The sequence below is a fragment of the Ahaetulla prasina genome, chromosome 1 (assembly GCF_028640845.1).
Source record: "Ahaetulla prasina isolate Xishuangbanna chromosome 1, ASM2864084v1, whole genome shotgun sequence".
In the NCBI taxonomy this organism is placed as follows: Eukaryota; Metazoa; Chordata; class Lepidosauria; order Squamata; family Colubridae; genus Ahaetulla; species Ahaetulla prasina.
The window spans coordinates 169,778,258-169,801,735 of record NC_080539.1 but is presented as its reverse complement, the minus strand read 5'-3'; positions in this window follow the sequence as shown (position 1 = coordinate 169,801,735).

The window sequence follows — 23,478 nt, the reverse complement described above, 5'->3', positions numbered from 1 at the left end:
ATCATGTGCTACTGAGTCAAAAGCTTTACAGAAGTCTATGTAAATCGCATCTATTGCTTTGCCCTGATCAAGATTTGTAGTCCATATGTTTTTGCAGTGAAGAAGTTGTAAATTACAGGATAATTTTTTTCTGAAACCAAATTGTTTATTAGAGAGTAGGTTGTTTGTTTCAAGGTGGAGGGTGATGGATTGGTTGATGATAGATTCCATTACTATGCAGGTGACGCAGCATAAAGAAATCGGTCTGTAATTTTCAACTAGGCTGGGGTCTCCTTTTTTGAAGACAGGGATGACCGTGGCTAGTGACCATAGTTTGGGACTCTTTCTCGTGTTCCCCCAATCACATCATAAATATTCCTTTTTTCCCCCATCATGATTTAGCATGATTCATCAGCAGTGTAGTTGATGATAGGCCTGCTGCCATTCAGTCATTAGGCATCACCTTCCCTTATCATTTTGGCTTGGACTGCAGGAGAAATCTTATATCTATGTGTATAGTGGGGTTGGCTGAACTACAAAATTCCTAACAACTTTTGCAAGTGATTTCATTTAATGAGACCGATGCAAGATGTACTTTGGCAACATCTAGAGGACTAAAAGTTCCCTATCTTTTATCTACTGCTACAATCTTAAATACTGTATTAAGGGAATTGTAAGAATTTTATTCAGTTCATCTTTGTTATTTCCATTTCAGTACATTATTACTTTTTTCTTGCTAAGTTACCGAAATAAAATAACTCCTTGTCTTATCTATATCTAAGAGACACTGATTTTTTTTAAAAAAAGATCATATTTCCTTCCCAGCCTAAACTGTACTATTTTGTTTCATTGTAATCACATGTTTCAAATTACTAACTTTTAGAGGTAATTTGACATAAAGAAGGGAAAGAAATCTGATGTATGCCTTTGAGGTAAGGTCAAGAACAATTAAAGAGTCTGAAAACTCCTTCTGGACTGTTAATATGATACCCATGAGGGAATAAAGTGAATTTGCTAATAGCTATCTAAAACATTTCTCTGGTCTATTGAAAAACAAGCGAAGAAAAATGATTTTTCCCCCTTTAAGCATTATCCCATTCATATATTATGAATAATATTTAGCCACATGTTTCTACCCTCATAATAAAATCAAGATATATATCAAGTAGAAATATTATCTATTTGATTACACAGTGTGTAATCATTTATGAATACAAATCATAAATCAGCAGTCTGCAGCAGCAGCCAAAAAAGCTAATATGATCCTTGGTTGTATAAACAGGGGCATAGAATCAAAATCACATGAAGTATTAGCACTGCTTTATAAATCCTTAGTAAGACCACACCTGGAATACTGCATCCAGTTTTGGTCACCACATTACAAAAAAGATGTTGAGACTTTGGGAAAAAGTGCAAAGAAGACCAACTCAGATGATCAAGGGCCTGGAGACAAAAAACATATGAAGAAAGGCTGCAGGAATTGGGTTTGGCCATTCTAAAGAAAAGAAGGACTAGGGCAGAGGTGGATTTCAGCAGGTTCTGACCAGTTCTGGAGAACCAGTAGCAGAAATTTTGAGTAGTTTGGGGAACCAGTAGTAAAAATTCTGACTGGCCCTGCCCCCATTTATTCTTGCCTCTCAGGTCTCAGCTGATTGGGAGGAAATGGGGATTTTGCAGTATCCTTCCCCTGCCACGTCCACCAAGCCACGTCCACCAAGCCATTCCATGCCCACCAAGCCACAGAACAGGTAGTAAAAAATTTTGAAACCCACCACTGGAGTAGGGGTGTAATGATAGTAGTATTCCAATATTTGAGAGGCTGCCACAAAGACAAGGGGATCGACTTATTTTCCAAAGCACCAGAAGGCAAAACAAGAAACAATGGATGGAACCTAATCAAGGAGAGAAGCAACCCAAAATTAAGGAGAAACTTCCAAACAGTGAGAACCAGTGGTGCTATTCAGCAGGTTCTATCCGGTTCAGGTGAACCAGTAGCGGCGGCTGCAGGAGGCTCCGCCCACCCACCCAGACATCATCACTTCCTGTTTTTGATGCTCTACGCATGCACAGAAGGTCCCGCACATTCACGGAGGTGGCATGCGTGCTCCCATTTACAAACCGGTAGCGAAGGTAAGTGAATATCACTACTGGTGAGAACAATTAACCAGTAGAACAGCTTGTCTTCAGAAGTTGTGGCTGCTTCATCGCTGGAGGTTTCTAAGAACAGCCTGTACAGCTATCTACCTGAAATGGCATAGGGACTCCTGCTCGAGCAGGAGGTTGGACTAGAAGACCTCTGAGGTCCCTTCCAGCTCTATTCTGATTGATATGCACAGAGCAGACCTTTCTTTTAAACAAATGTTCCAATATATCACAGAACAGATCAGAAACTTTGAACTATCATTAAATGAAATTCAAACCACTCCAATATGCAGATAGTCCCTGGCTTTCATTTAATGTAACCATTCATTTAATGGTTGTCAGTCAAGGACTATCTGTACATCTTAGTGGTGGCAGGAAAAGCAACCATGAAGTCAATACAGTATGAAAATCTAAGTTGCCATCATATTCAATTACTTTCTGGAGCGGAAAAGATTCTGAATAATCTGCTGAAAATTATAAAAAGAGAGTATTTCTGGCAGGGTTTATTGGGGAAAGAAATACTCAAGAGTTGATAAAGGGGTGGGGTTGGAAGCACAAGTTCAGGCTCAAGTACAATAGATCAGTGGGTGTAGGGTTCAAAACATTGTACAAAACATTGCATTTATCACTTCAGAAATACATTGGTACCATCAAGTTTTACTAACATCCCTAAACTCCTATTGATTTCCATTACTTGAGATGCATTTTGTTATAAGGCTACATACCAGTGGTGGAATTCAATTTTTTTTACTACCGGTTCTGTGGGCGTGGCTTGATGGGCATGGCAGGAGAAGGATACTGCAAAATGTCCATTCCCACCCCACTCTGGGGCCAGCCAGAGGTGGTATTTGCCAGTTCTCTGAACTAATCGAAATTTCTACTACCGGTTCGCCAGAACCTGCTGAATAGCATCCCTGCTAAATACTTATTTACAGACATTTTAAATGCTTTCTCTGAGCCTTGCAGAGGCTCAGGTAACATATGTTTTGTTTTTATTTCAGATTCTGCTCCTTTTGGTGCTGTAGAGATTTGTTCCTTCCCTCTAAATCAGTGTTTCTCAACCTTGGCAATTTTAAGATGGTGCAGACCTCCTTCCAATGATGCAATATCAGTCTTTTGACTATAGAAAAGGCATTGAGAATTCATTTACATTGTCTGATCGACATATTCCATGCACTTATAATTCCAATAATATTATTCTCTGAAAATGTTAGCATTTGTCGCACAGTTGTATTTATATAATCCATTATTTCTCCCCAAATTTGGTAAGTATAGGACATTGTAGCAGCATGTAAGCACCAGATTCTCATTTGGTACTAAAAAGACTGGGGGGGGGGAATAAAAGATGAGTTTTTTATGGAAGTTTTTCCCCAATAACTTAGCATAATTTTCTTCTTCATTTTATTTGGTGGTGGCACATAATAAAGGGCTTTTTAAGAATTTGTATATGTAGGGATCTTTTTGATAGCTTGATATATACACATGAAAAACTTTAATGGCAAAAAATTATATACAAAAGATGTTGAGACTCTGTAAAGAGTGCAGAGAAGAGCAACAAAGATGATTAGGAGGCTGGAGGCTAAAACATAGAAAAAACAGTTGCTGGAATTGGATATGTCTAGTCTAACAAAGAGAAGGACCAGAGTTCTCAATTCATAAGAATTTTTAGTTCTCAAATCTTCCAGAGAGGTACCAGGTTGCACTGAAGGATGTGACCCAGTAATTCCCCGCATCAGATCAACTTTGTTCTTGAAGCTAGTGCCCTGTTGTCAATCTCCATCCCAGATAAAGGAGAAGAAAGATAATTTTCCATTTTTGCCAATCTACTGCAAGAATAATACTACAATTTTTCCATGGGCAACTTTATAGTATCCTCAGGAAATGAGAAAAGTTCTCATCCCTTTTTGTTTTTATTTTGGGAAGGGCTAACTCAGCAACCCAGTTCAGTATACTAATGCTAATAGCTGCTGAAGATGGAAATTGACAGCCATGAAACTCTTTCCATTCTTACACAATAGCTTCCCCAAACCCTTGAGTTTTCTTACTCAAGAGATTGCAGAATTCCGGGAAACTTCTGGTGGCTCCGCTTCGTTAATGGCGGTCTATTCAGACCGCCAGTTCTGTGTGATTCTGTAGAGCCGCTTAGACAGCGTTAATCTGCTGTCAAGTGGCTTGAAAACCTCTTCCCTCGGGCAAAGAGGGTGAGCATTCGGGCTGAAGTAGAGCCCCCAGGAAGAGTCTGGTGGCTTGGTGGGAACGCTCCTTCTATAGCCCGAAAAAAGCTCCAGAATCCGGAACGCTTCTGCCAAATGGCAGAACAAAACACAGCGTCCATCTCCGCGACTGAAATCGATTACTGAAGGACTGCTAACGTGGACAGAGTTGAAACAGGAGCGTTGGCATCTGATTGTAAGAAGATTTTAAGTCCCTGACAGAGAATGTATTCGTAGTCAAGACTGGAGATGATGAAAGGAAATGGCATTTTGTGTATTGAAAGTAAATGGCGTTTTGTGTATTGGAAGTGAAAGCTAAGGAAATGCTTATTACAATTGCTGGCGTGGAACCTTTAAGAAGAATATAACAAGATATATTTTTTTAAATGGAATTTTTTTCTTGTTTCTTTTTTTTATCTTTTTATTACAGTGTTTAAGAAGAATAGTTTACTGAATTTTTCTTTTTTCTTTTTCTTCTTCTTCTTCTTGGTATTACTTAGTTTAAAAATGGCTTTTAAGCAAAGAGATTTAACTACTTCTAAAATATTGGAAATTTCTTCAATTCAGAAACGGAAATTGAAAGAAGATATCAAAGAAGGTCTAAGGAATTTTTTACAGGAGCTTATGGAGGCTCATCCTTCAGAAATAGATCAAAAATTTAATGAAATGGAGAAAGAAATACTGGATTTTAAGGATATGGTGGAAGAGCAGAGGAGGGAGATGAAAAAATTAAAGGAATCAATTACCCCATTACTGCTATCTAGTATTCAGATCGAAGAAAGACTGGAAGAACTTAACCAAATTAATTTAGATTTGCAAAGGAAGATAGACGAGGTTCAAATTAATTTTAATTTAGAAAATAAAATAGATGATATCCAGGTTAAGGTAGATAGGGCAGGTGAAGAAAGAGTTGTATTACAATATAAATTAATGGAATATGCTATAAGGGTGAGGGGATTAAAAGAATGTAAGGAAGAAAATTTGAAAGAGATTTTTACTCAGGCCTTTGCTCAGATAGATGGAGTGGAACCAGAAGATTTTGAAGTTAATATTGAAAAAATTTATCGGGTTAATTCTTGGTTGGCAAGGCAGAAGTGTTTACCGAGAGATGTGGTTATTTATTTTACAAATAAGAAGATTAGGTATGGAATTTTGCAAGCATTTTATAAAAATAAATTTCAAATATTAGGACAAGATATAATAATGATGAAGGAAATTCCTCCTAAAATGTTAAGAAAGAGAAAAGAATTTGCCTTTTTAGTGGATGAGCTTAAGAAACACCAGATATATTTTAGATGGGAGGTTCCAGCTGGCTTAATAGTGAATTATAAAGGAAGAAAGTATTTTCTTAATACAGTTTTTAAAGCACGAGACTTCTACACTAATGTATTAAAGATTGGGAATCTTTAATCGATAGATGCTAAGTTGAATGTTGAATAGATCGTGGAAAATGTGTAAGATAGAAGATAAGGGGAGGGAGAATGTTTAATTTTATTATATATGATTATGGTTAATTTTTGTAAATGATTTATTTTGGATATAAATGTGTAATTTTAGGGGTACTATTTGATATATTTGAGGTATAAAGGAATAGGAAGATGGAATATTGTTTAATTTTGGAGGATAGATAGTAAAATTTAGGAATTTGGATTAAATATTATATTTGAGAGATGGATGTAATGTTGTTATATGGTTAACTAGAATTTAATTGTTATAACTGATATATTTTGGATAAGTTATAGGTGTAATTTTAATAATGTTATTTGATATAAGCAAGGTAAAGTGAAGATTTTAATTATTACAACTGATATATTGTGGAGATAATATAGGATTAATAATAATATTTGTAATATTATTTGATGTATGTAAATGATACAAAGATATGAAAAGATGGATTATTTTTTACCTTTGGAGGTTGGACAGTAAAATTTAAGAAATTAAGTTGGAAATATGAACTATTTTTGAGAGACTCCCTCGCATCCTGGACATAAACTGTTTCAACTCCTACCCTCAAAACGACGCTATAGAGCACTGCACACCAGAACAACTAGACACAAGAACAGTTTTTTCCCGAAGGCCATCACTCTGCTAAACAAATAATTCCCTCAACACTGTCAGACTATTTACTGAATCTGCACTACTATTAATCGTTTCATAGTTCCCATCACCAATCTCTTTCCACTTATGACTGTATGACTGTAACTTGTTGCTGGCAATCCTTATGATTTATATTGATATATTGATCATCAATTGTGTTGTAAATGTTGTACCTTGATGAACGTATCTTTTCTTTTATGTACACTGAGAGCATATGCACCAAGACAAATTCCTTGTGTGTCCAATCACACTTGGCCAATAAAAATTCTATTCTATTCTAATGAAGAAAGACATTACAGAAGAATCCTTGGTGAATATTGGAAGATGGAACGTTCTTTTGGTATTGATTGATGAAGGTTGGATATCAAAAACTATGTACCTTATTGAAGAACAAACACCAGCTCAATCGGAAATTTCTGAGAACTCTAGGAATGGAATGGTTTGATATATAATGGATTGGAAGAAATGTATTTTCTTTGTTTCTGGAAGGGGAGTTGAGATTTTAAGGAGTGACTATGGATTATTATTATTATTTTTTTATTGAAAGAGTTTTAAAAAAACAAAAACATTTTCCCCCCTTTTTTCCCCTCCTCCCAAAAACAACAAAACACCCCCTCCCTCCCCCCGCTTCCGGTCAATCACAAGGTAAAGTTATACATAAACCAAACATAGAATAAAATTTTCCTTCCAATCCAAATAACCACATCCAAAGCTTTTCGTCTCCCAACCTCCCATTACATAAAATAACTTTCTAATTATTCAAAGGCAATCTGATATTTCTTAATCTGATATCTGTTTTGTAGATAATCAATCCATTTTTCCATTCAATTAAATATCTTTCCTGCGTATTGTCTTTTAAAAACGCTGAGATTTTAGCCATCTCAGCCAAATTAATAACTTTCAATATCCATTCTTCTATTGTAGGTATCTCTTCTTTCTTCCAGTATTGTCCAATCAATAGTCTTGCTGCTGTTATTAAGTTCAGAATCAATTTAGTCTCAATCCCTGTACAATCCGTTATAATTCCCAAAAGGAAAAATTGTGGCAGGAACTTTATCTTCTTCTTCAGTACATTTTGAATAATCCACCAAATTCTTATCCAAAAGACCTTAATTTTCTTGCAAGTCCACCAAATATGAAAATATGTAGCATCATCACAATCACACCTCCAACATTTCGCTTGGATATTAGGATACATACATGATAATTTTTTGGGATCTAAGTGCCATCTATAAAACATCTTATAAAAATTTTCCCTTAGATTCTGTGCTTGTGTAAACTTAACATTTCTAACCCAGATTTTTTTCCCATGTTGCCAACATTATTGGTTCCTGAATATTCTGTGCCCATTTTATCATACAATCCTTTATCAAATCCTTTTCCAAATCTATTTCAAGCAATACATTATACAATCTCTTTATATGCTCCTGGGTCTGATTTCTAATTTGCTTTATTAAATTTTCCTCCCTTTGCATTATATCAATTTTTTTCATCTTCTTTCCATCTAGCGCTTAGTTGCCCATATTGAAACCAAGTATATTTCCTCCCTTCTTCATTTAATACCTGTAAAGATTTTAATTGCAAGCTACCTCCTTCAGCATACAAAAGTTCTTTATATGTAATCATTTCCTGTTTCTGTTCTATATTTATATTCTCTATTGCATGTCTAGGGCTCATATAGGAATCTTGTAATCTAATTTATAGGAATATTTTTTCCAGACCATAAAGAGCACTTCTCAACACATGATTCTTAAAAGCCCTATCCACTTTTTCATAAAATAAATGCATGCCATCCATATAACAAGTCATAACCTTCTATATTCAAAATTCTTTCCTCTGTTAAGTTAAACCAGTCACTTATTACTGAAAGGGTTACTGCTTCATAATATAGTTTAAAGTTAGGCATTCTTAAACCACCTCTTTCCCGTGAGTCCTGTATTATTTTCATTTTAACCCTCGCCTTTTACCCTGCCATATAAATTTATTAATCCCACTCTGCCAATCTTCCAAATTTTATCCTTTTTAATTATAGGTATCATCTGGAACAGAAACAAAAATCTAGGTAACACATTCATTTTAATCCTTCCCAAAAGGGATAACTGCAATTTCTTCCAGCCACTCATATCATTCTGAACTTTTTGCCATAGCAAGTCATAATTATTCTTATAAAGTTTCTTGTTCGATGAGCTAATATAGACCCCTAAATATTTAACCTTTTTTACTACCTCAAATCCTGTCATTTCCTCTAGTTTTTGTTTCTGTTGTATAGACATATTTTTAATTATCACTTTTGTTTTATTCTGATTTTTTTTTATTTTATTTTTTATAAAAAAAGTTTTATTTTTACAATCTTATCAAATAATTCATCCAATGTACAGTTATATACAATTAGTCTGCATAACTAATTCTTTCTTCTATCTTTCAAAATTCCTCTTTCTCTTATCTATTTTTATAATTTCTCCCTCTTCTATCTTCCTTCCTCTTCTCCTCTTTCCTATCTACTCTCTCTTTTTTCCATTCTAAAATGGCAACTGGTCAGAATACATTAATTATATTTATACATCTTCAATAATCCCTGTACATTAGGATACATACATGACAATTTTTGGGGTCTAAATGCCATCTATAAAACATCTTATAAAAATTTTCCTTAAATTCTGTGCTTGTGTAAACTTAATCTTCTTTTTCAAAATATTCTGCATGATCCACCATACTTTAATCCAAAATTATAATCTCTAGTCTCTCACGCTTATTCACACTCTCAATTCTCCCTTCAAAAATATATCTAATACAAATTATTTCCTAAATTTACTCATATGCTATTTGATATTTTTTATCTGATACTTATTTTGAATATAATCAATCCATTTTCCATTCTAAAATATATTTTTCTTGTGTATAGTCTTTCAAGTAAGCAGAGATTTTGCCATTTCTGCCAGATTTGATACTTTAATCCATTCTTCAATTGTAGGTAATTCTTCTTTCTTCCAATATTGAGCAATCAAAAGTCTTGCTGTTATTAAGTTCAAAATCAATTTAGTCTCTATAGCTGTACAATCCATAATTATTCCTAATAAAAGAACTGCGGGTAAACTTAATCTTCTTTTTCAAAATATTCTGCATGATCCACCATACTTTAATCCAAAATGCTTTAACTTTTTGCAAGTCCACCATATATGATAATAAGTAGCATCTTCACAATCACATCTCCAACATTTAGCCTGTACATTAGGATACATACATGACAATTTTTGGGGTCTAAATGCCATCTATAAAACATCTTATAAAATTTTCTCTCATATTTTGCGCTTGTGTAAATTTAACATTCCTCACCCAAATTCTTTCAAGTTTCCAACATTATTGGTTGCTGAAAATTTTGTGCCCACTTAATCATACAATCCTTAACCAATCAGTCTCTGAATCTATTTCTACTAATACATTATACAACCTTTTAATATGCTGTTGGCCTTGATCTCTCATTTGTTTTAACAAATTATCCTCAATTTGCTTAACACCTATTTTTTGATCTAATTTCCATCTAGCTTGTATTGTCCATATTGAACCATGTATAATTTTCCTTCTTATCTTTTCTCTAGATTTTAATTGTAATTCCCCTTTTCCATACAAAGTTCTTTATAGTAACTACCTCCATCTTTTGATATATATTTATATTTTCTATCATGTGTCTGGGTTTGCCCATATTGGAATCTTTCCATCTAATTTGTATTGATATTTCCTCCAAACCTCAATAATGCATTTCTAATTATATTATTTTTAAATATTTTATCAACTTTCTTATCATATAATAAATAGGCATGCCACCCATATAACAAACCATAACCTTCTATATTCAAAACTCTTTCCTCAGTTAAATTAATCCAATCAGTAATTAATGATAAAACAACTGCTTCATAATACAATTTTAAATTAGGCATTTTAAGACTTTCCTTATATCCTGCATTATTTTAATTTTATTCTTGGTTTTTGCCCATCCATACAAATTTATTAACCCCTTTTCCATTCCTGTAATTTAATATCATTCTTAAAGGTATCATTTGAAACAAAAACAAAACCTGGGCAAAACATTCATTTTATAGCTATTCTTCCAGCAAAGATAGTTGTAACTTCTTCCAACTCTCCATTTCTTTCCATACCTTCTTACAATACCTCATAATTATTTTGTATAATTTAACATTTGAAGCTGTAATATATATTCCTAAATATTTAACCTTTTAAACAAAAACCTAGTTCTTTCTAACTCTTCTTTTGTTGTATATTCATATTTTTAGTTATCATCTTTGTCTTTTGCTGATTCACCTTAAATCCAGATACTTTACCATACTGACCAATTATATCTTTTAAACCAGTACTGAGTATATTGGTTGAGATACAGTAACAACCATCATCTGCAAAAGCTCTTAATCTATAATCTTGATGTTTAACTCTAATTCCCTTTATTGATCGAACCATATTTATTCAGAAGAATTTCTAAAGTTAAAATAAAAAGTAATGACAAGGACATCCCTGTCTCGTCCCTTTCTCAATTTTAAAAGTTTCTGTTAACCCACCATTTACTATTATTTGTGCTGTTTGCTTCTGATATATTGCTTTAATTGCAGATAAAATAATCAAATTGCATTTTTCTATTACTTTAAACAAAAACTGCCAATCCAATCTATCAAAAGCTTTTCAGCATCCAAAAAAGGAATGCTGATACTTGGTTGTTTTCCAAATATTCAAGTAAATTTCATTTGCCTCATTATATCTCATCTGCCTACCCTTAATAAATCCTGACTGATCATTATGAATTATTTGATTCATCACTGGCATTAATCTATTAGCAATATCTTGGTAAATATCTTGTAATCAGTATTTAAAAGTGATATAGGCCTATAATTCTCTGCTTTAATACCATCTCGATCTTCCTTATTAACGAAATAAAGCTGTCCTCCATGAAGGGGAACATCTCCTCCCATTTGAATTTTATTAAATAACTCTTTAAGTGGTTCAACCATCTCATTTTGTAAATTTTATAATAAACAGCTGTTAAACCATCTGTTCCTGGTGCTTACCATTTTAAGTTGTTTAATTGCTAAGAAAATTTCCTCTGAAGTAATTAATTGATTCAATTCTTCTCTTTGATTTTCTGTAAGCTCACAAATATTTTGTTGTTGTAAATATCTTTCTATCTCTGTATCATCAATATATCCTAGAATATAACTTACTATAATACTCTAAAAAGCTTTTTAATCAAGTTCTTTTGATAAACTTCCTTACTATATTCTATTTTATCAATCGTTCGTGATTTCTGTTTTTCCTTATTAAATAGGCAACCATCTTCCTGGCTTATTGGCATTATTAAACGTATTATGTTTTACATATTGTAAATTAATTGCTACTTGATCTGCCATTAACATATTAAACTGACCTCTCAATATATTTATTGATTCTTTTATTTTACTATTTCCTGGGCTATTTATCAATAATTGTTCTTTCTTTTTAATTTCCTCTTCCTCTTCCAGTTCCTTTTCTTTTCTGCAATTTATTTTGTATTTAATATTCATTTGTATAAGATTTCCTCTCATATAATTACTGAGTCCCAAATCATCTCTATAGATGTCTCTTTTCATATTCATAATAAAAATTCTTTCATTTGTTTTTACATTCATTTACATTTTGTTCATATTTAAACAAATTCTCATTCAACCTCCATGATCTCTAGCCTCCTTTTGATCAAATTCAATCCAAACTGGACTATGATCAGATAAAGTTCTTGAACAAATCTTGTCTTCTTCACTCTAGAATACAAATCATTAGTAATCAAAATAAAATCAATCCTGAAAATGATTGGTGCCTATCAGAAAAGAAGGTAAAATCTCTCTTCTGTATTATGTTCTCTCCAAATATCTCTTAATTCCAAGTCCTCCATCATTTCAAAAAAATTTTGGTAATTTGCTTGATATCTTTAACTTTTTTTGTCTTTTGAGTATCAACACACCATTCCAATCACCCATTAATATATATGATTTATAATCCCAAAATACTATTCTTTTATGTAAAAACTTGAAAAATTTTCTTGTTGTTGATTAGCATAAACTCCTATTAATAATGTCTTCTTTCCTCCAACAAGAGTTCAATAGCAATGTATCTTCCTTGCTTATCCACCTCAATTAATTTTGCTGATATATCCTTCTTTATATATATAACTAAACCATTTTTTTTTCTCAAAGAGGCAACAAAATGTACTCCCAGTTTGAATTTATCAAATATTTCTGGTCTAAAGATCTAATATGTGTTTCTTGTAAACAATAATGTCATTTTAAATTGTTTCAAATAATGAAATACTTTCCTTCTCTTCTGGTGAATTCAAACCATTAACATTCAAGATAATAGTTTAATTGCCATTATAAAAGAAACTTTTGGAACACTAGCATAAATCACATTTTGCTTTAGGCCTTCTCCTTGTTTCCTTGTAGTAGTTGCCAGTTGTTGTTGTGCCTTCATCTCTTGTTCCTTATTTAGCAGCAGCTCTTATCAGTTTGTTCTTTTGAATCTAGTAGGTATTTCCAACACTTGTAATAAATCTTCTTCCATAATCTGTTCTTGAACCTGCTTCACTTCTCTTTCCTTCACTTCAGTCTCCTTTCTTCTAGCATCCAGTGGAGAAAGACTTCCAATTTAATGCCTCAACATAAATTCTCCTTTTCAACTGTATTGACGATGTACTTTCCTGCATAATATACTATTATACCAGTTGGAATATCCCATCTATATTCAATCTGATTTTTAAGTTCTTCACCAGGAAACAAATTCCTTCTAATTAACATTTTGGTGGAATTTCCTTTAATATTAAAATATCTGACCAACAATCTGAATCTTCTCCCCTTATATGAGGCTTGCAAAATCTGATTTCTCACTGTTCTATTTGTAAAATAAATAACAACATCCCTTGGCAACTTTTTTTGCCTTCTTAAATTACTATATTTTATCAATTTGATAAGCCACATCTGCTGGACGAGCTGCTAATATCTCAGCAAATACTTCAGAAAAATTTCCTTAAATCCTCTTCTTTATTCTCTTTCAGACCAGATTCTTAGAGCAAATTCCATATTTCTGTATTGTATCAAAACTATTTCATCATCTGTTTTTCCATTTTACTTTGAAATTCAGCCATTTTATTATCTAATTTTGAATTATATTTGAATTTCTTCAACCTCCTTCAATAAAATCACATTATTTGCCAAACTTTGTACTGCAATTAAAATCTTCCTTAACTTCTTTATTTCACTTGAATTTCTGATATCTGCTCTTTCATTTCCAACATCTCCTCAGTTATTACTTTAAATTTTTTTTGCATAAAGTCTTTTAAATTCTCTTGTACCGCCTCTAAGTTCAATGTTCTAGTCTCCACTGTATGAGCTGGAGAGGCACCAGCTGAGATTCCAGAGCCCTTTGTTACAGTAGACTTTAATTGTTTCTGCCATCTTCTATAAAATTATTTATTTATTTAACAATATTCAGTTTAAATCTTCTTAATCTGAAACACAGTCCTTTAAAGCTTTTTTAAAGCAATATTTAAAAGAAAATCTCTCCTAGATTCTAGGCAGCAAAGAGTTAAAGAGTTAAAGCAGCAAGTAACATGCAAATTACCAACTGCAGACAAACTAGTAAAGTATCACTTTCGCTTTCCACTCGTTAACTTGTTAACAATTTTTCCTCTATTCTGTTTTCAAATTTTTACAAATATAATCCTTTATTGCATAAATTCTTTTGTTCTTTATAATCCTTTATTGTTGATTTATTTTAAATCCTGATACCTTTCCATATTTATCAATTACTTCCAACAAAAATCTACTTGAATTTATAGGATTCGTTAACGTAACCACTACATCATCTGCAAAAGCTCTAACTTTGTACTCATATTGTCTAATCTTAATTCCCTCTATTTTCATTAATTCGTATTTTATCTAATAATGGTTCCAAGTCAAAACAAACAATAATGGTGATAAGGGACATCCCTGTCTTGTTCCTTCAAATCTTAATAACTTCTGTCAAACTACCATTTACTATAATCTGTGCTGTTTGCTCTCCATAAATCGCTTTAATTATTCTAATAAAACAGTCTCCAAATTGCATTTTCTCTATTAATTTAAATAAAAAATCCCAATGCAATCGATCAAAGGCTTTCTCTGCATCCAAAAAAATAAGTGCCGCTGAAGTATTCTTCTTTTCCAAATATTCCAATATATTAATAATCTGTCTAACATTATTCCTCATCTGCCTCCCTTTTATAAAACCAGATTGATCAGTATGAATTCTTTGTTGTAAAACTAACATTAATCTATTTGCTATTATTTTTACAAAAATCTTATAATCATTATTTAAAAGTGAAATCGGCCTATAGTTACCAGGTTTAGAGCAGTCTTGCTCCTCTTTGGTATCAGTGAAATAAAAGATGTTTTCCATGACGGGGTATTCCCACTCCTAATTGTATCTGATTAAATAATTCTTTAAGTGGGCCTAATATTTCATCCTGTGTTTTTATAATAAGTTGCTGTAAGACCATCTGTACCAGGGTTTTCCCATTTTAATTGTTTAATTGCCTCCACTATTTCTCCAGTAGCTATCGGCCGATTCAGCTCCTCCTCTGTTCTAATGTTAGAATATTAACCTTATAATCTTTCAAATAATCATAAATGTCCCTATCAATATTTTTTCTTTTGCATATAGTGCAGTATAAAATTCTGAGAATGCCTTTTTAATTTTATCCTGTTGGTATATCTCTTTACCTTTATATTCTATTTTTTGTATGACACGTGCTTTCTGTTTCTTCCTTAAATTATATGCCAACCATCTCCCAGGTTTATTTGCATTACAAAAGGTATTATGTTTAGCATATTGTATATTCGTTGCCACCTGATCTGCCATTAACATATTAAATTGACTCTGTAATATTTTATAGCCTCTTTAAGTTTATGATCTTGTGGGTTTTGAATTAATAACTGTTGCTTCCTTTGAATTTCTTCTTCCAAATATCTCGCTGCCTTTGTTTATTATTCCTTTGCCTGTTGTCCAAATAAATCAATATCCTCTAATAAACGCTTTGCTCTTCCACACAGTTCCTATAGGTGTCCCTTTGTACATATTAAAATCAAAAATTCTTTTAACTGTTTCTTACAATAAGTTACATTATCCTCATATCTAAACAGATTTTCATTCAACCTCCATGTTCTACCACCTTTTTCCCTTGTAATAATTCCATCCATACTGGGCTATGGTCAGTTAAACACCTCGAAATATCTTCGTTTTCTTCACCCTAGAAAGCAAGTCATTAGAAATTAAAATAAAATCAATGCGTGAAAAGATTGATGCCTATCAGAAAAAAGTAAAATCTCTCTCATCTGGATTCCGTAACCTCCATATATCTCTAAACTTATCTTTATTTTATTTTATTTTATTTAATTTTATCTTCTGGACTCACATTCCTATCCCTTCAGTTCATTTCTTATTCTTACTATTAAAATCCATACTAAAAACCCCAATTAAAATTAATAAAATTTTAAAAACTTTTCTTGTTGCTGATTAGGTGCATAAATACCTATCAACAAAGTCTTTTGCATCTATCACCAGTTCAATAGCAATAAATCTTCCTTGAATATCTGCCTCAATTAGCTTAGCTGGTATATCCTTCCTGATATATACAACAATTCCATGCTTCTTTTCCAAAGCTGATGCAACAAAATGGTTACCCAATTTTGAATTAATTAAATATTTTGGTCTGATAATTTTATATGTGTCTCTTGCAAACAAATCACATCATTTTAAATTGTTTCAAGTAGTGAAATATTTTCCTTCTTTTCTGAGCTGAATTCAAGCCATTAACATATTAAATTGACTCTGTAATATTTTATAGCCTCTTTAAGTTTATGATCTTGTGGGTTTTGAATTAATTAAATATTTTGGTCTGATAATTTTATATGTGTCTCTTGCAAACAAATCACATCATTTTAAATTGTTTCAAGTAGTGAAATATTTTCCTTCTATCTTCCATATCTGCCTCAATTAGCTTAGCTGGTATATCCTTCCTGATATATACAACAATTCCATGCTTCTTTTCCAAAGCTGATGCAACAAAATGGTTACCCAATTTTGAATTAATTAAATATTTTGGTCTGATAATTTTATATGTGTCTCTTGCAAACAAATCACATCATTTTAAATTGTTTCAAGTAGTGAAATATTTTCCTTCTTTTCTGAGCTGAATTCAAGCCATTAACATTCCATGACAAGATTCTATTTGCCATTACTGGCCTCCTGGAGCTTTGAAGCAGGCAACGGAAGCTCCTCCTCCCGTATCTTCCGTCTAGCTCCTCCCACAGCTTCCATAATGGGATCCTGACTTTACTTTGAGACTGTTGCTCTTCTTTACGCTTAAGGGCTCCTCTTGTCACCCTTTGCTCTTGTGGTTCCTCTAATACTGGCAGCAATAAAGGCTCTTGGATCACCACGCCTTCTTGAGTCTCTTGAAGTTTTTCTATCACTTCTATTTCGACTTTCAAAACTGTAGAAAGAAAATCCTTTGCCTTTAAAACAGTGTCAATTCTGTATCTCCTTCCTTGATAGAATAGTGTCAGTCCAACTGGCACCTCCCATCTGAATTGAATCTGATGTTTTTTAAGTTCTTGTGTAAAAAAAGCAAATTCCTTCCTGTCTCTTAACATCTTTGAAGGAATCTCTTTCAACACCTTCAACTCCTGTTCTCCAATTTTTAAAGTTGTCTGATATGAAACTTGCAGAATTTGATTTCTCATAGTCCTTTTCACAAAATAAACCACAATGTCCCGAGGAAGCTTTCTCTGTCTTGCAATCCAGGAATTAACTGTATATATTTTATCAATTTGGTAAGATACCTCTTGGGGGTCCACTTCAATAAATTCAGCCAATGCTTCTGATATAATTTTTCTTAAGTCTTCTCCACGCTCTTCTTGCATACCACGAATTCTAAGAGCTCCTTCCATAAGTTTATATTGTAATATCACAACCTGATCTTCATTTTGATCCACTTTTTTCTGAACACCTTTCATTTTGTCTTCTAAATGCTTATTTGACTGAGAGATCTGTTGCATTTCCACTTCCAATCCTTCAATTTTTTTACTCAGTCCTTGAACTGCCATAAGAATATCTTCTCTTATTTTTGCATTAAAATTCTCCATCATCTCTTTTTGCCTATCTTCAGAAAGTTTTAATTGTTCTTTCAATATTTCCTCAAGACTTGGTTCAGATCCCCTTCTTCCAGAAGGCTTTAAAGGTTTAGCTGCCATTCTGACTTCAAAAGAATCAGGAATTCAAACTTAATAACTCTCCTTCCCTCCTTTCAGTATAAAAAAACTCCGTTTGTAACAATCCACAAGTAACGCTGCTTCATCGTACTAAAAAATTTTTACTTTCACTTTTAGACGCCATTTTAAAAGTCAATTAATCAAAGACAAAGAAAGGTTTCAAGTTTCAAAAAGGGAGTCGGTACTTGCCGTGCTGATTCTGCATCAAAGATCGAACGCTTGTGAAATTCCCATCTGCTTGGAATATCAATCAATTTAATAAGTCCTCTAGAGCAGAAGCGACATTCCTCTCCTTTTTCCTGATAAAAACAGGAGCGTGCTGAAGTTGGAGGGAGTGGAATTCGGTGGGGTCATAAATCCAGGAAAATTCGCTCTTGAGAGCAAACCCCCTGTCAGACCTGCCACTCTTCCACAACTCTTGATAACCTCTTTCACCCAGAGATTATGCTAAGCTCAGTGAACAGTGATTTATTTTCTGTTTCACTGACTTTTACAATCTTCTAACACGGAGTGCTCTGTTAGAGCACCCAGCAGGAGGGTGACGTCACTGGAGCCTCACTATGGATTATGATTTGTGTTATATTTTAATTTTTGATTGTTAGTTTTATACCCTGTATTCGGTTCTGGGAGGTCCCGGGGTGGGGGAGGAGGGGAAGGGAGGGAGGGGTATGAGGGTAGAAAATGGATTGATGGTTAATGTACAGAGATGATTGAAGTTGTATAATTAATGTAAGATCGGAGCTGCCTGGCTACCATTTCAGAATGATGGGAAGGAGAAGAGAGAAGGAGGTAGGAAAGAGAAGAGGAGGAAGAGGAAAGGAAGGAAGAGGGATAGAAGAGGGAGAAGAAAGGAGTAGGGAGGAAGGAGGAGAGGATGTAGATAAGAGAAGGGGAGGATGGTCGTGGAAAGTAGAAGAAGGTAGAGAAGGGAAGAGAGTTAAAGGAAGGGGGTGGTGACCGGGCAAGTCCGATTAATTGTATATGATGGTACATTAAATATGTTATTGGATATGAATGTTAAAATAAAACTTTTTGGGGGGGGGGAGAAAGAGATTGCAGAATTCCCAAGAGGGAGCCTTTGTTTTTGGGAGACAATCAGCAAGTAATGGAAAAAGCTAGCAACCTTTGCACCAGCTTATCCTCCCCTTATCCGTCATATTCTCCATTTAATAGGGACATGAGTTCGTGAGCAGCCCGTGTGCTTCTACCCCTCCCTCCATAAGGAGGCACCTTTAATATGCTCAGAAGCCAGGTTCTCTTCTGGATCTATGACAAGCTGCATCCTTCCCAAATGAGCTAAACAAAGAGACACTCAAAAAGGCCACAGGGATTTTGTATTGAAATTGACCATAGCCTTGTACAACCACTGTTTCTGTTCACTTTCATTTCATTTGCTCTCTGAAGCAACCCTGATTTGCTCTCAATTAGCAGTGCTAATATAGGGAGACAGATTTAATGCAAGGTGATTTCTTTCCTTCCTTTATACCAACATTTCCAGGATTATTCATGTACTGTGTCTTATCAGGGACAGACAACTGCCTCTTATCTCTCTGTTCCACCTCCAGCATCTGGCAGTTCTTCCTCATTTGAGCACCTTCAAAAGATGCCCCTCTTCTGTGCTGCCATTATTGACTGTTTCCAGGAATAATGTGACCCAAAGTTAGAGGGAGCCCCAACTGCTGACGTGAAGGTGCCACTAATCCAGATTCTTTCCTCAATAAAAGCAGGGCATGCAAATAGGGCATTCAACACCAGAAAGACAGGGATACAATTACTTATCCCCAATTTATTTGCTTCTCTTCTGCTCAGGGATTGTTCAGTGATTGTTCAGTGGAAGAAAGAAGGTGCCGGAATAGGGAGACCACATACAGAGTGATCTGTCTCTTCTCTGTCAATCTCTAGCTGCCTTGTAGACGAAGAAAGTGAGAGAGAAAGATCAGAAGAAGAAGGAAATGGGGAGAGGGGGTTTATCTAGAAGAGAAAATGGGAAGCCTATTCATTCTGACTCAGAAGCTAATCACTGCCTTCCTTAGCATAACAGCATGCAGATACAAATAAATTAAAGGCATATGACATATGGCTGAAAAGAAAACCCAAAGATAATTTCTGAGACAGAACTTGGATCTGAAAGCCGGTTGGGTGATTTTGGCCAGTCGTTCTCTCCCTCCCTCCCTCTCTCTCTCTCTCTCTCTCTCTCTCTCTCTCTCAGCCCAACTCATCTCACAGGGTTGTTATTTTGTGGAGAAAATAGGAGGAAGAAGGAATATTAGATATATTTTCTGCCTACAGTTATTTATAAAAATAATAAATGTGGGAGATGGTAGATAGCTACAGATAGCTAGATAGCAAGAGGGAGAGAAAGAGGGAGAGGGAGGGAGGGAGGGAGAGAGAGGAGGGAGGGAGAGGGAGAGAGAGAGATTCTATTAATTCTTCTAAGTTTGTCCTGCACAGTATCACCACTTCTGGCATAGGGAAATCTCTTACCTAAGCATTCTGGACTGAGATGTCAGAGGTTAAATCGGAGACCTTTTGTACACCATATTCCACCACTGACACATGGTCACTTTCTGTGGTACCATGCAAGATCCACAAAGGCCAATATTTTAAAAGGTACTAGAAGGTCTCTTATAAAATGGCGCCCCTTGAGCAAATCGTGGATAGAGGTTGATGTGTTTGATTTCCAGTAAGATGTGATTCCATCCCCTTCATCTTTAGCACTGCCAGCCCACCAAACCCTGGCAGAAATGGGCTTATTTTGCTAGAGAAAATTTAGTGCCATTTGAGGAAAAACGATGTGGTGGTTGGGAGGGAGAATTCGAGGCAGGAAAAAAGCAGCGGTGCCTTCATTTGGAGGCGGCAGGGAAGCTGCCTGATACTTGGTGTCGTGCCACATTTTGAGAAGTGGATCGATCAAATTGCAGAATGAAGAAAGGAAATAAAATCTTTCAGATTTTGCCTGTGACAGCAGGGATAGAGTAACAGGCACAGGGCAAGCAGGTTTGCAGGCACAGTGTGAATCTCTGCAGGGTCTTGTCAGTTGAAGTGGATCAAGGGAAAACAGTCTGTCTCAGCCAAGGCCTGCTCTTAGAAAACACAAAACATCAGTTTGGTGACTAAGGGCTTCGGGTGTAGCACAGTGATGCAGGAGCTTCAGTGAGGTTGGGTGCCCCCCTTTTCCCCTCCCAAATTTCAGAGGAGGCTAAAATAGGCATAATGGACGTATTTGACTTCTGAGTTTCTCTCTCTCTCTCCCTCTCTCTCCCTCCCTCTTTTAAAGATGGAAATCATGCCTATTAGTTTCGGCTGAACGTTAGCAGCACAATCTTTGATGGGTGACTTGAGGGCTCAGAAGCACAAGCTATAAGAGCATGTAGACTTTGGACAGGGGTGGGCTTCAAAACTTTTAGCAAGGGGTTCTCTGCCCAGTTGCTGGCTGGGCGTGGCCATGGTGGCATTGCCTAGTCGCCATCCTGCACCACGGCGGGTGTGTGTGGAATTTTTGCCCTCCCCAGGCTCTGAAGGCTTTCCTTGAGCCTTCCCAAAAAGGGCCTCCCCAGGCTCTGGAGGCCCTCTGGAGAATTTCTGGTAGGCCCGTTTTTTGCCCTCCCTGCGTGCCCTGCACTTACCTGCATCCAAAACAGGCGACGTGGGGACTCCTGAGAAGGGCGGGGTAGGGTGGGATTTGGGAGTTCTCCAAACTGTACATAATTTTAGCTAGAGGTTCTCCCAAACCCCCGTGAACCCCCAGCAGCCCACCCCTGACTTTGGGCCATAGTTTTGTCATCAGTGAAGATAATCTAACCTAGACTAAGAGAAATGGATTACTATAAGGCAGTGCTCTATTTTACCACAGGATGAAAGGCTGGGAAGAGAAAGCCATCCTTGATTTGCAGCAAAAGTTGGCTTAGATATGTGATTCCTGCTATACAAATACACATGTACAAATAATTATCATACACACCAACACAGCAACTATTTTCACACCCATTCATATAGACACATAGGGAAAAAAGAGAGTCCCAAAATCTGGCCTCAACAAATATCAGACATGCTTTGTCTATAGTAAGCCCCACTGGAAATAGTTATTTTTATTTCCAGGCACTGCATGCATGCCTAGACTTACAGTATCCTGGGAAATGATCTGTTTAAGCCAGTTAACTCCATGTGTCCTGAAATGCAAATCGAGGAAGAAATCCTTGGGTATCAAATTTTATTTTTTCTTTTATTGGGGGGGTGGGAAAAGAAGTGCACTCATTGAAGGTTTTTTTTGCTGGCAGGCAGGAAGGCAAAGCAAACATTGATTCTTGGCTTTCGCCAGTTCAATTTTTTTTTAAAAGGTGAACAAAAATAGAAAACAATTACAATGAAAAGTAGAAAGCTACTTTTTCCACCAATATATGCATTTAAGGGAAAAGATGGTAAAAGGTCCCACTAGACTTCATTAGTTGTATTGCAGGCCAAAGGGTAAATTTAAATAATCTTATAACCAGTACTTTCAAAATGCCATTAAATGCTATAATAAAATGCTGCCATAAAATTCACTACTGTTGGTACTTGTTCATTTCTCAAATCTCCAGAGAGTTTCTATTCCATAAGCAGAATCAAAAACATTAACCACATTTGTGGTTGTCTCTGAACTGAGACATAGGACTATTGAAGAGAAGGCTTGGGTGGGTGGGGAGCATGATAACTGAGAGACTGTGACAGGGAAGAAGGGCACCTGAGGGCAGGACAAGAAGCAATGGTGGAAACTTGTTAAAGACATCCAACCTAGAAATAAGGAGAAATTTTATGACATGGAGAACAATCAATGAAATAGCTTGCATCCCAGAGTTGTGGGTGTTTCATTGCTGGAAGTTTTCAAGAAAAGATTGGACAGCCATTTGACTGGGATTGTATAAGGTCTCCTGCCTTGAGCAGGGGTTGGACTAGAACAGAGGTCTCCAACCTTGGCAACTTTAAGCCTGGCGGACTTCAACTCCCAGAATTGCTGGCTGGGGAATTCTGGGAGTTGAAGTCTGCCAGGCTTAAAGTTGCCAAGGTTGGAGACCCCTGGACTAGAAGACCGTCGAAGTCCCTTCCAGCTTTATGATTCTCTGTTCTATTGGAACTCCATGGCACTTACTCCCAGTGGATTATGTGGATTTAGGATTCCAGCCTGAGCAAGGTTAAGAGAACACTGTGGACTTGTTCAAAACCTTAACGTGATTTGTTTCATATTGTCCTTGGTAACATCTCTTTCTCCTTTGCTTACAAACTCAGGCTTCACATCTTTGTCAATGTTTGTCTATGGAGATTGTCAATCATCCAGGTCACGGTTGCCACAAAAGTCCTTTTTAGAAGGCAACATGCTGATAGAACTTAACACTTTTTAAAACTGATTTTCTGGCTGCTAGTCCTGGCAGGAAAGTGTTTGAGGTAACAGAAGAAGTAAAATGTCTAAATTCAGTCTTTGGTCTGGATATGTTTCAATTTGTCCTGCAGGGACAGGTGTTACCTGAGGTGATTAACAACTCAAATTTGTTACTGGAGGATCAAGTTACAATCTTTCCTAGACGGGAATTGTAATACTATGAAAGAAAAAAATTGAGAAACCGGTCTAACTACCCAGGGAATGATTAGATGATACTGCTCATGGCTACATAATGGACAGAGAAAGAGACTCCGAAGAGACCCTTCCTAACTTCTCAGATTTTAAATGAAATGGT